We start from the raw sequence: 13784 nt of genomic DNA, 5'->3' as shown, positions 1-13784 counted from the left end.
CAGCAGTGACTGGTGCAGAACTGTCCCAGTTTTGGGGTGGACATGCTGCTGACAGCCCTGCAGTGACTGTTTTCCTGCCAGGTCTCCAGCCTTCATAACCCAGCCCAGTAAAATGTTCTGAAGCACATCGTGTGTGACACTATTTTCTTTATAAACTGTTTCCTTTTGGTGATTTATTGGTCTCCTACTGAGGGGGGCAGAGAAGTGGGTCATGCTGGGTGCTGGGGGGCTTCCCCAGGGTGGTCTCTGCTCCATCAGAGGGCATTCAGGGATTTTTCCCTCTGGATATTCCTAATACTTTGCAGAGGAGGGAGCTGGTGGGACTTGAGGAGTGGCTCAGTTTTTCCCCACAGCTGGGGCTGTTGCTGTCTCAGGTCCTTAACCCACGGTAAAGCTCTGGCAGCCAGTTTAGCTGTGGTTTCCAGCAGGTCTCCAGCACGTTTCCTGGGGGTGATGGAAGGGTGTTCTTACATTCAGAGGAGACACACCCTGATGTGATAATCCATGGTGTGTGACCCTGCCAGGACATCCTGGAACCTTCCAAACCCTCAGATTTCTCTCACCCCCAGGTTTCTCTGGTGCTGCAATCCCTGGGGCACAATCCCTGTCCTGTCCCCTGCCCCAGCTGCCTCCAGGCTCCCGGGGAGGAGCTGGGCTGTGGCTGGGGGTGTTGCTGAGCTTTGGGCTGGGAGCAAACTGGGGAACACCAAATGGCAGAACCGTGGCTGCTCTGCTCAGGAAGAGGAGCAGGGATGTTTCAGATGGATGAGTGGCTGAGCCACTGCTTCAGATTCTCTGCAGACACATCCTGCTGCCTGTCAGGCTGGGACTGGGAGATCCAGGGAATCTGTGCTTGCCAAGGAAAACCTCGCTGCAGAGAAACAGCACTCGACAGAAGGCACCCCCAGAAACGAGGCATTCCTGCCACACACTCCAACAGAGACAGCAATATGTGAAATACCTGATGGCTGCTCTCTGCTGGGATATTTGCCTTCCTGAGCTTAGGATTACAAAATTCATAACTGGATGTACACATCACCAAAAATTAGTCATCAAATATTTCATCTGTGCAATGATCACAGTGTGGCTGGGTTTTTTCTTCCATAGCTAAACTTGGCAGAACAAAATCACTTCCCAAGGTGGCTGTGGAGTGCTGAGGTCCTGAAAGGCTGGGGCCAGTTTTTCTGCCTAGGAACTGAGATGTATTTTCAGAGTCTTGCCTGTTTATTTGTGCAAGGGTCTGATTGCAGAGGTGTTCTGACTGCGTGGTCAGCAATCCAAAACATAAATCAGGCAATGCCAAAGGGAAGGAGGATTGAATGAGGTGGAAAAATGGCTCCAGGCTCTGCCCTTTCTGTGACAAGCTCTCCTAGAAAAGAAGATCCCCTCCAGAAGCCACAGCCCTTCAGTTCCCAAACTAAAAATCAAAAAGCATGGATAAACATCAAGTCTGTGAGAATATGAAAACAACTTCAGAAAAATAGCAGCAGTATCTAGATAAGGAATTGAGAAGAGAATGCAAACACTGCTTTCATGGAAAACCACAAAAGGCAGTCCCTCAAAAAGGTTAAAAAGTTGTAGGAGCAGCTTACAAAACCTCTAACACCCTATAAAGGGATTCAGGAGCTGAAAATTGTTCTGACAACTCCTAAGACCTTTGACAATCCAGGTGTAAAGGGAGGCTCAGAGAAGGGAAAGGCACAGCAGGAAAACACAGGGCTCGTGTTCCATCTGCACCCACTGAGGCTCAGAGGTCCCTGCTCGGGAGATTTGTCATGGATTGAGGCATTTCTGGGTGAGGGCACAGGGAACACAAGATGAGCAGTAGCAGATAGGCAGGATGGTGACATCCATGTGCTCTCAGGGTCAGGGAGGAGGAACAGGAGCTGGGCACTGCATCTCCAGCCTGCCCCAGTGCCAGGCTGAGCGGTGACAGCTCTGCTGCTGTGTTATAAAAAGAGCTGGAAAGTCCAGGCAGTCACAGATATCTGACATCTGCAGCAGGATGGAAGCTGCTCCAAGGCTGGAATGAGGAGACACATGTGGAATTTGGTCTGTTAGGGATGGTTTTACTTTTTTTTTTTTTGCTTTGGAGAAAATCCACACCTCAAAAATCTACAAAAGGCATCAAAATCCTGACTGATGGTGAAGAGGGAAGAAGTTTTATTGTCTCTCCTGGGATCTCTTCCTGAGAGACAAACCCAAGATCCAGAGAAAGCTCCTCTGGCTCCTTGGGCACTTGCAGCTGGGAAACTCTTCCAGCAGAAGCAGCAGATGCAGGAAGTTTACCTTGGTTCAAAAATTAAACAAATTAATGGAGAGAATCCATAGAGGGCTCTTAAATATAAAACCACCTCTGTCTCAATGCTGCAGATCTCTGGTGGGTAGGGAATAAATCAGGGAATACCTAAATTTGCTGTTCTTGTACAAACTCCTGGATTAAGTGCAGCAATAATAATTGGAATATTTTGCCCATTGAGCTCAATGAGTGGTTATTGATCCTTGGCTCATTTATAAGTAGCTAATTGTGAGTGTTTGCTGTTAGCCTGCTGCATTAAGTTTATCAATTTAATTATACAACACAGCCCTGTATTTATAGATTACTTCCACTGATTGAATACTTGTAGGATGCTTACATTCTTTCACTTCTTTTTGACAAATATTTATCATTCAGCCTTATCTGTGGTTGCATAGATGTTGTTCCAGAACAATTAATAGAGCTGAAGGAGGAATAAAATGTAATGGATAATTTATTTAATTAATTTAGCTACTTCTCCTGCTCATGAATTTATTTTTGCCAGTAGTTTGTGTTACATGTTTGTTATTTAAAAATACTGGGTGATTGTTAATGTTCCTTCCTGCTCTGGGAATTGTTTGTCTGTGGCCCTCTTCTGGTCTTGCTCCATTATGTCCATGTCTGGCTCTCAAAAATGGATCATTTGCTTTGAAATCTTCTAATGTTCCTTCAAAATCTGACATTTCCCTGCTTTTTCAGGGAAGATGAACACAAAACTCAGGCCTGGACCCTAAATAAAGGAGTTGGGTGAGCAAATATCTAAAGTAATTGTAAAGTAATAATGTCATTTCTGCTCCCCTCTGAGCACCACACGGGCACATCTCCAGAAGTGATGGTGCCTGCAGGGACTTGGGGTGTGCTGGGTTTGGTGCTGCTTTTCCTCCTCCCAGCCCTGGAGGATTCCCACTGCCACCCAAAGAAATGGGAAAAGAGGAAGCTGGAGGGCAGCACAGAGAGGGTCAGAGGGGTCACACATCCAGAACCTTCCAGGAGCTGATGGCTCCCTCAGGACTTGCTGTGGGGACAGAGAATCCTCAGCTGGAAGGGTCCCACGAGGATCATCCAGGATTAGCTCCTGCTCAGGCGGAGCCCCTGGGAACACAAATCGGCAGCGTGGCAGCACAAAGACAAACAAAACATCAACACAATCTCTCCCTGTCCTTGTTCTCCAAGGCTCTGTGGTACCTGGTGTGATTTACCCCTCCTGAGTTTGTGCCAAGCTCCTCACTGGGAGGCTGGGCTGAGTGGAAGAGCTCGTGCTCAGCAGGGTGAGGGGGAGAGAATTCCTGCTCAATTTACAATACTGTGGCTCCATAATAAGATTCCCCCCCTTGTATTAGGTTTGAGGTGGATTTCTCAAACTGCAGGAAAACAGGCAGGAACACAATTTTTATAGCTCCTGATGGCTCCAGAAGCAGGTTATTGAATTCCAGAGTGAGGGCATAGCAGAGATGAGAGGAGGAGTCAGAACCTTGACGCAAAGCTCGCGGAAGCCTCGGGCCCCAGGGCCTGTGCTGACGTGGGCACTGGGCAGCAGATGAAAATCCTGTCTGCCTGCCCAAACTTCCCTGGCTGCTGCCTTCCTCATCCCCCTCCCCTCTGTTCCACACCTGGGCACTCACACTGAGGGCCAGGAGCACTGGGTGATGGTCACGAGCCCCGCAGGGAGCGCTCCCAGGCCGGAGTCTGGGGTTTGCTGGCTGGGCTTGCTGCTTGTTTGCACCCTTGTCCTTCTTCCCATGCATTTATCCCATGGAAAACCAGCTGGGATATGTGGCTGTGCTGATGTTCCTGGCTCCTGCAGGGCAGTGCTGGGTGCCTCACAGCTGGGAGCAGTGAAATGTGGTGGGGTGCTTTCCAAGGGAATCATTTTTCATCAGAAATCACCACACAGCAGCAACATTTTCCATCCTCCACCCAGGCTTTTGGCATCAGGTCCATGAGGGGGTTTGGCTGGTGTTCAGCCTCGGAATGGGAATTTAAAGGAGCATCTGGAGGTGGATGGGAGTTTGTTTAGTGGAGTGAAGAGCTGTGGCTCAGTCATGGGAGGGGTCAGGAGGGTGGGATGGGGCTGCTCTGGCTCTCCCAGTGAGGATCCTGGACCTTGACAGAGAGGTGTAGGCAACGCTTTTCACATGTTTTAAGTGGCTTGAATCAGGTTTTTAAGTGTTTTAAGTGTTTATAAACACTTCCAACCTGCAGTTGGTGCCTTAAAGAGAGGTTTTTAGGAGGTCTGGGAGGCCCTTCAAAAGCTGGGGGAGTGGGAGCCCCTGGAGCAAAGGGGAACCAGAGAACATCAGGGCAAGGTTCTTCCCCAGAGGTGCTGGCACTGGCCAGGCTCCCCAGGGAATGGGCACGGCCCCGAGGCTGCCAGAGCTCCAGGAGCGTTTGGACAGCGCTGCCAGGGATGCCCAGGGTGGGGTTGTTGGGGGGTCTGGGCAGGGCCAGGGCTGGGCTGGGGGATCCTGGGGGTCCAACTCAGGGTATTCAATGATTCTGTGATCTCTCCCCAGGTCCAGGCAGTGTCTCTCACCTCCTGGATAAGAGAAGCCAGCTGGAAAGAGGCTGGAGCCCCAGGGAGAAGAGGACAATGTTATCCTGAGGTTTCTTTCTCACCATTTTTGCAGCACATCTCTAATTAAGCTCTCTGAACACACCCTGTTCCAGACTGGCCTGTGGAAAATATTGACCTTTAAAAGGGAGCTGAGATACCCAAGGGGCTGGACAGGACTGGACAGCAGGTGAGCATTAATCTGAGAGATAAATTTTTAATGCTACAGCTTAAACCCCCCTCTGCAGTTGTCTGCACAATTTATTTCTTCTCCTCTCCAGGCTTGTTCCTGCACCCGAGAGAATTGTGGGAATGATGTGGCAGTGCTGGAGGGCAGATGGGAATCCTGCAGTTTGTGTCTCCAAGCCTGTTTGGCTGTGCCCTGGCTGGGGTCTGAGGGACCTGGTGTCTGGCTGCTGGGTCTCCTTCCATCATCATCTGCCTCCCTGAGTGCTGCATTCCCTGTGAAAAGTTGGCTTTCCCTGATAATCCCCAAATGACATCCTCAGTTACATCAGGAAAATGAAGCTCAGGCAATTCACAACCCCATGGATCCAGCATCAGAGGCTTTTATGGATCTTTTTACAAATACACTGCCAGGACTCATTATCTGGGGAGGAACATGGGCTGCACCCCAGCCTCATCCACCCCTCCATTCCCTCCTGTGGAAAAATGACTTTGCCACAGTGAGAAAAATCATCAGGAAACGAGTGGGAATGGCAGAGAACCACCTGTCCCAATGCCATGTGTGACCTGGGGCTGGCTGCTCACCATGGGGAGGTGCAGACAGATCCCTCAAACCCAGCTCAGGACAGAGCCAGGCACATCCCTAAATCCCTGGCCCCAGCCACAGAGCAGGAGCCTTTCAGCAAAATGCCTTGTTTAACACCACATTCTGTAGAAATGCAGCATCTTTTTAATGGAGCTGCTGTGGGAATAGAGATGGAGACATAAAAGGGATAAAAAAAATCCGTATTTTGCATTTTGCTGGAATGAGCTCCTGCTAATTGTTTGTGTCCAGCTCCTGTTTATGCCATTGTTTTGTTGCACAGCTCCTAAATTAAGTTGGCTCTGGAGCAAACCTTCCCCATCAGCCCTGTGTGGCTTCCCTGGGCTGCTGCATCCACACTCATCCTGCTCCTGCACTCTTGATTAGTACTTCATTAATTAGGAACCTGTGCTTGCTCTGAGGACAGAGGATGTTCCATGAGGAAGCATCCTGGGAAGGAGCTGTTCAACAGAGCCTTGAGTGAGGCTGATCCAGCCGTTTTTTGCCTCCAAGGGGATCTGTTTCTGTTCATTTGCAGTGAACCCTCCTGGAGGGGGTGGTCCCTGTCCACCTCCTCCTGCCTCATCTTCCCTCCTCTCCAAGGCTGATGTTTGGCTTCCCAGCCCACTGACCTCAGGATGGTTGTTGGTAGCCACAGCACATCCAGGGCTAATGCTGGGGTGGGCTGGGCAGGGAGGGATCCTTCCAGCTCCGTGTCCATCCCTGTCTGTCCCAAACTCTCTCTGGCCAGTGGCTGTGTGTCCTCTTCCAGAGCGTGGGTGTGTGGGCAGCAGTTGTGCTCTGATATTTTTGGGAGCAGATTAGTTGTCAATCCCCCCTCTCCTGTGCCAAACAGCTGCTGATCTCCTTCTGGAAGTGTCCAAGGCCAGGCTGGATGGGGCTCTGAGCACCCTGCTCTAGTGGAAGGTTCTCCTGCATGTGGCAGGAGGTAGCAGTGAGATGGTCTTCAAGGTCCTTTCATACCCAAACCATTCCAGGGTTCTGTGATTCTCTCTTTTCATCTCTAAAAACCTGATATTCAGCTTCTTCTGTCAGTCCCTTCCCTTCTTTCAGTCAGAGAACCACCCTCAGGTGTCTCAACTTTTACATCTGAATGGCAAAGACATAGCAAGGAAAGGGCTTTTTCCAGCCCTGTGGAAACCCATCATGGCTCTGTGGAGCAGTAGGAAGGCTGGTGTGGCTCTTTCCTGCTCTCTTACACAAAATTAATGCTTCTCTGGTGTGCAGAGCTCCAAATTTCCACAGATTTTCCCTGTCAGGGGGGCCAGGAGAGTCCTGTCAAAGACTTGGTAAGGGTTTAGTAAAGGCTGTGCTCTTCCCTTCACTGGAAAGGTTTGGGATAAGGGACAATCCAGGCTGTGCAAGGCAGAGAAAAGAAAGATTTTAGCCCTACTGAGTCTCACTGCCTTTGGAGTTTTAAAGGCTTCTGCCTTTCCTGTAGATTTCTCTCACAGTCCCCTTGCACAGAAGGAAGGGGAGGAATGAAGCAGGGATGGAGCAGTGCAGCTGGAGCAGGTCTGTGCTGTTCCAGGACGTGGATCCACAGGCTCCCAAGAGCTGCCACTCAACCCAAGGGTGAGATCCACCCAGGGCATCCCAGAGCTGGCCATGGGCAGGGGCTGCAGTGGCAGGAAGGGCCCTGGGGCTGGTGGCAGCACTGGTGGGCAGGGCTGCACCCTTCAATCCTAGAAGCCTCTCCTGGTGCTGGGGCAGGGTGGGAGAGCTCTGCTCCACTCTCCTGACCTGGGACCTCCTCACTCCTGCTGCAGCAGGGCCCCTTGGAGCACTTCCCATGGCTATGAAGCTGCCATCCTACAAAAGCAGCTTTCCTGCTCCTGGCAGGCCTTGGAATGAGATCTTTCAGGCCCTTCACACTCAAATAATTCTGTTATTCTGTAGTCAAAGCATTGCTGGCCAAGGAGAGGTTGCTTCACCCCCGTAACTCCATCACAGGGCAGATATTTCTTCTCCTTGCTCCACCCTGGGAATGAATTTGGGAATGTCAGGGCAGCTTTGGGGTGGGATTCAGGCACTGGGCCAGGGGAAGAGCTCCTCACTCCCTGGATTCTCACCACGTGGAGCAGCCTGAGCCCAGTGGGACTTGGCTCCTGAGCAGCACAGTGGGAGCAGAAGTTCCTGCTGGTACTGCAGTGGAGAAATACTGCATTAAAGCAGGAAATATCCAATGTGCATTGCAAATGAAGAGGTTTTTCATTTGTGGTCTAAGGGAGGAAAAATATCGCCAAGCCTAGTTAATAACACAGGAAAGCTCTCGTGGTTATCAGGGATCTTCAGCTCTAATCCCCTCTGATAACAGTAAATTGAAGCAGCTCCTCTGCTGAGGTTTTTCTGTTGCTGGATTGTACCCATATAATAAGAGAAATGGGCACTGCCTCTCCTATTTACCATTCCTTCATTTAAATAAGTTTTCAAACTGCACTTTCCTCCCTTCAGAGACATCTGATTTACTGCATTTTAAACAGAAACCACTCCTGCAACAATACCTCTTTCTATCAAGATTTGTAATCAGGCTGTTCCTGTTGAACTGTTGTTATTCAAGTTATTAATTTGTCGTTTTGCACAGAGTCTGATCACAGAGAGAGATGAACAGGAGGGTCTGTGCACCTGCAGGCAGAGCAGGATGGATTTAATTAGAGCAAAGAAAGCTGCAGGTTTTATTTTGTGTTTGTGTTGTTGGTTTGGTGTTTCCTCAGCCCAGCATTTTACGAGCTTACGCAGCAATCTGCATAAATTACCATGCACATTTTCACTTTGGTTCTTACACCTAATTTGATTAATGGTAATGCCTTTGACAGGGTAGATGGAGAGGGAGTTTTTCCAAAGGCATGGAGTGACAGGACAAGGGGAATGACTTTAGGGTGAAAAAGATGGGATATTAGGAAGGAATTGTTCCCTGTGAGGGTGGGGAAGCCCTGGCACAGGGGCTGCTGGGGCTGCCCTGGATCCCTGGCAGTGTCCAAGGCCAGGCTGGACAGCTGGGATGGTGGAAATGTCCCTGCCCATGGGACAGGGAGGGGGGACTTTAAGGTCCCTTCAAGCCCAACCCATTCTGTGATTGTTGGGTCACAGCCCATTCTGTGTAAGGGAACAAGATTGATCAGCTTTGCTGCTCTTCCCTCTCGAGCCAGCCAGCACTGCAGCCTGGCCTTTGACACTGATTTCAGGAGGATTCCCTTGCTGGGTTGGTGTCTGTGCAAGCAGGGAGGTGCAAACCCTTGCACTGAACATTGCTTTGTTTTCTGAGCTCGGCTCCTGGGCTGCCCTGGCCAGACCAAGTTTCTGCTGCTGGGAATTTCCTGTGCAGGTTTGAGTTCCCACTCAGTAACCCCAGGGATTGAGACCTCTCCAACCCTTCAGGCACCCTCCCTCCACTCACTGCCTGTGAAGTTCTCCATCCATTTCTTCTGCTCACAGTTCAAGCCCAGCAGCCCTCTGCAGTTGGTTTTTGCACCAGGAGAGGTGTTAGGATGAGTAGAAATATTAATTAGAAGATGCTGACATGTTTTATCTCCATTTCTCTTTCATACTTTCACTCATTTTTTACACTGGGGAGAGTGCAGCCCTGGGACAGATCCTGGAGAGGCCAGGGGATCACTGTCCACAGAGGATTTTAGGGCTCAGCTGGGTAAAGTCGTGGCTGAGCTGGTCTGGTGTTGATTCTGATCCTACTTGGAGAAGGATCTTGGGCCAGAGAGCTCCAGCAACCCCCATTTCTGTGGTGCCTCAGGTTCTGTGCAAAGCCAGCCCCACTTTGCTCTGCCTCAAGAGCCTCTGTAGGAGTGACTTGGTTTGGCTGAAAGAAGAGGAAGCTGAGACTGTGATCCCACCTTCCTGACATGAATAAAATAAATTTAAAAACACAACAAAAAAAAACCCCCAATGAATTCTAGCAGTAAGAGAAGCCCCATTTTTATTGATGCTGCACAGAGGCAAGTGATTTTGCATCCAGTTTTAGGAGAGCAGTATAACTGCTTTTTGACAGCCTGGTCTAATAATAATAAAAAGGCCCAGCTCCTTGAATTGCAACCTGATAGCAAAGCTGGAGTGTGAATTTATCTCGTAAAAATTCATCTACCATGGCTAAAGCCCTGTAAATTGAGTCCTGTATTTTGGTTGTTAAATAAAAACAAAGCCACACTGCAGAGTAATGACAGAAACATTGCTCAGCTCTTGCAATTGTGTCTTGTTGAAACATCACTTAGGGTAACTTACAGGGTTTGATTAAAACAGGTATTTAAATTAATTCTTGTTTCCCATCTCTCCCCTTCTCCTGCTCCCCCTTCACCCTGTGGGGATGTAAAACCCCACACTGAGGCTGGGGTGTGTTCAGGGACAAGAGAGGAGCCCATCACCCTGCACAATAAATCCCTGCCACACTTTGTTCACTGCCTGGCCCCAGCTTTGCCAGCAGCTCAGAAGGTCAGAGGATGGCTGAGGTGCTCCCTGTGGTGCTGGAGAAGTTCCTGGGAAGCAGCAGGGGAGATGCTGCCCCACAGCCAGGGCTGGGCCCACCTCCCCTGCCCATCTCCAGCCCCAACCTCATTCCTGATCGTGCCCAAACCACTGCTGAGAGCAGAGCAGAGGATGTTTGCAAGCCTAAAACCTGAGCACAAGGAGAGAAATTTGTATTAAAGTTCTTTTACACATCAGAGATTTTTCCTGGGCTCTCTCAGTTAAGCTCAGCTGTGTTGGGAGCAAAAATCCAGGGAGCTGTGTCTGCCTCTGCCAGTGAGTGAGAGGGAGCACATCCTCCTTTGATCCCTGTCCCAAGAGCCTGGAACATGCAGCTTGTGCTCTCCCTGAGCCACTGCCTCAGCTTTTTGTTGAATTTAAAGGCCTTCAATGGATTATTCTTCTGTGAACTTGCCCAGCTGCTTTTTTGAACCCATCTAAAATTTCCTCTCTGCAGGTTCCTGCAGGGAGAAGAGCGAGAAGAGCCCCAGCTGAGCTCTGGGGTGTGTGAAAATTCCCTCCTGAGACTGTTCTGAACATTACAATTACTGATTTCACTTTGTGGTCCCAAATTCTTGCATTCCAATAGACCACAGTGATTCATTTCCTCTCTCCTGTCTTTGTGTCTCATTCCATCGTCTGTGTCTATTCCAGTTTTCTGTTTCCCATCCTGAAAGGTCCTAATCTGTTTGGTTCCTTCTCATCTGGGAGCTGTTTCATACCTTTGATGACTTTTGCTGCTTTCCCCTGGACATCTTTCATTTCCACTTTGCTCTTTTGCAAACAGAAGGCCCTGACTGTGCCCAGCTCTCGAGATGCTGGGAAGCCATGAATTTATGCAGTGGCAGAAAGCACCAAAATAAATGTTCTCTCTTTTGTTCCCTAATAATTCCCACTCTTTTATTCACTTTTTTTGGCCATCTCTGTTTTTCACAGAGCCTCGAGATCCCCATCCTGCATGCACAGAGCCCAATATTAGAAATACAGAATTGCTGATTAGCATCCCATTTATCCTCATGCACATGCACCATGTGAATTTATCCATATTAGGCTTAATCCAGTATTTGCTTGCCTGGTCAGCCAGGTTTTTCTGCAAGTCTTTGCAGCCAACTCCCTTTTTCTGCTGCTCTGAGAAACTTTGGGTCACAAGGAAATGCAGCTAAAGCAACACAAGTACCTGGAGTTTTATGTCATAGAAACATGGAATAGTTTGGGTTGGAAGGGACCTTAAAGCCCATCTCATTCCACCCTTTTCCATGGGCAGAAACACCTTCCCCTAGCCCAGGTTGCTCAAGCAGCTGCAAATCCATAAACACTTCCCAAACAGCTCATCCCTGCCCGTGGTCCTGTCAGGGAAATGCTTTAATTTTCATTATTATTTATGGGTTTTATTTTTGTGTGCAGAACTCACAAGGCTTGGAGTCATGGAAGAACTTTTCCCTGTGAAATTCAGCAAGAAACTGAGATCATAGAGGAAGGTTTGGGCTGGCCAAGGCTTTCCTTCAGCCCAGATTATCGTTGCCATTTCTATCCCCAGACTGAGCCAGCCCCTTGCAGCTCAGAATTATTTGAATCCCGTTGTGTTTGACAGGCTCTGACAGACCCCAATCCATCTCTTACTTCCAAAAGTGTTGTTTGAAGCCCTGATTATTTCATAACTTCCATTCTGTTTGTGTGCTGACACTGCTTTCCTGTGCTGTGCATTCCTGGCAGATGGGAGTTTTATAACAAAACACATAAATTTACAGCAAGTCTCCCCAGAAGTAATATCTGGGAGTTTTCCATCAGCTGCCAGCGAGCTGCAGCAGTAAATGAACCTCCCTTCCAGCAGCTGCACTGCACTGGAACCAACAAAACCTTCCTGTGCCAGCCCACAAATCAGCCTGAGCTCTCTCTGAGGGGACAGGGACATGGAGGGGCAGAATAACAACATTTCTCCACCTCAGTGCTATTTCACTTCTGTAAAATAAAGATGCAAGCCCTGCCTGTTCATGGCAAACTGATCCTAACTGCTCATCCCAGCTCCCACTGGAGGAAGAAAGAGATTCTGATCCATAAGAGGGTCAGAATTCCCGTTCCCCATCACCATTCCTGCCAGCAGCAGGCTGTTCCCCTCCTGAGCCCTGCAGTGGTTTCCATTGGAGGAGCCTCTCTCCACATCCATGAAATCCAAACCTGAGCAGCTCCAAACCAAACCAAACCAAACCAAACCAAACCAAACCAAACCAAACCAAACCAAACCAAACCAGCTTGATGCCAGTCTGGTATCAGCATCTGGCCACCTTCCTGCAGTGCTGGAAGGTAAAATCAGCCATTGTGTGGCACCAGGGGGACAGGCAGTGACCACACTGACAAAGCCTGGGCTGGGATAAAGCAGCACAAAACTGCCCTGGGAGGCCCTGAGTGAATTGGATCCAGTGGGGAAAGTCTGTAATGCCTTTCCTCACACACCTACAGCATCTTTTCTTTGGGGCTAGATCCTCCAAATCCAGCATTTACCACCAGCCAAACACAGGCTTGGAGCTCCATGCTCTCAGGGAGGGAAAGCAGGGACAAACAGACATTTCTGCCCTTCCAGCAGGATCTCCCAGGAGCATCCTGCAGCTGGGGGAATGTCCTGTGTCCTGGCTTGTGTCAGGGCAGGAAGAGACTGGCCTTGTTTTGGCACCTGCTGAGCAGTGCAGCAGCTGGGAACACTTGGAAGAGCTCAGCCTTACCCAGGGCTGGCTTTTTTCCTCTCTGTTTTTGACAGCAGCAGAGGGGACCTTTGGGCGCTTCAAAGGCCGATTTTAATCACTTACCTGATTGAAGCAGTTGCCTCCTTTAACTTTGATATTTCTTGTCATTAGCCTGCTGACCTCTGGGATGAAGAGATTCATCTTCAAAAGCCAAACTGGCTTTGTCTGTGCTGGGCCTGGGGCTGCTCCTGCTTTCCCCAGCGTGGGATTCACAGCTCAGTGCTGGTCACAGGGGTCATGCTCTGCCCTGGGAACAGGAGGGGCTGCTGCATCTCTGCCAGAATCGTTGTCCTTACTTTATTTGCTGTGGAGGTATTTAATTCCACTGTCTTAGTGTGGGATTAAAGGGGAGGACGTGTCCCTTTCTCTTGGCAGCTTTAGAGATGAATTTTTTCACATACACCAGAGAATTCCGCACTCTCCTGTATCGGTCAGAGGTGCCCATTCCCCCTGCCAATCCCTGTGTTCTAAAGCCAGCCCCGACCCTTTCTGTGTGTAAATCCCATTTTCCCTGAGCATTTCCCACGAGAGCTGAGTCCCTGTGCAGGTGGGATCCCTGTGGGAGCTGGAGGAGCCCCAGGCTGGTGTGTGCCCCTGGCTGCTCTCGGGGTGCAGGGGGATGGAGAGCAGCAGTGAGTGGCTCCGAGACAGAGCTGCCAGTCCAGCCTCATTTTTCCCAGTCTTGAGATCTTCCAAAGGATGAATTTTCTGAACATTTGTTCCTCTCAGCAGGAGCTATTGTTTCTGACATATTTATCCAGCTCAGCGCTACCTTGAGATATCACTTTTGACAGATAACCTTCTTAAATTAAACATACAAATGTGCCCTAGTGAGAGGGAAGATGTGAGCACTAATGGCTCAGAGAATGATGGAGAAACCTTCCCATTAGCCCCTCCTGAGCTGCTAAATGTGCTCCTGTATTAGGGAAAGGAACA

General features: G+C 49.5%; 1 long non-coding RNA gene across 1 annotated transcript in view; it reads left to right on the top strand.

Annotated features, from left to right (window-relative positions):
- Positions 1-8510, top strand: part of LOC107213059 — a 31832-nt gene extending 23322 nt beyond the window's left edge. Inside the window, exons 2-3 of the long non-coding RNA XR_001524625.3 lie at positions 4810-5037; positions 5129-8510. This is a non-coding gene — a long non-coding RNA (uncharacterized LOC107213059). The remainder of the gene's footprint in view (positions 1-4809; positions 5038-5128) is intronic.
- Positions 8511-13784: the final 5274 nt, after the last annotated feature.

This window comes from Parus major, chromosome 20 (genome assembly GCF_001522545.3).
Source record: "Parus major isolate Abel chromosome 20, Parus_major1.1, whole genome shotgun sequence".
Classification (NCBI taxonomy): domain Eukaryota; kingdom Metazoa; phylum Chordata; class Aves; order Passeriformes; family Paridae; genus Parus; species Parus major.
Note: the sequence above shows the minus strand (reverse complement) of the source record. Positions and strands in the feature narration are given on the sequence as shown.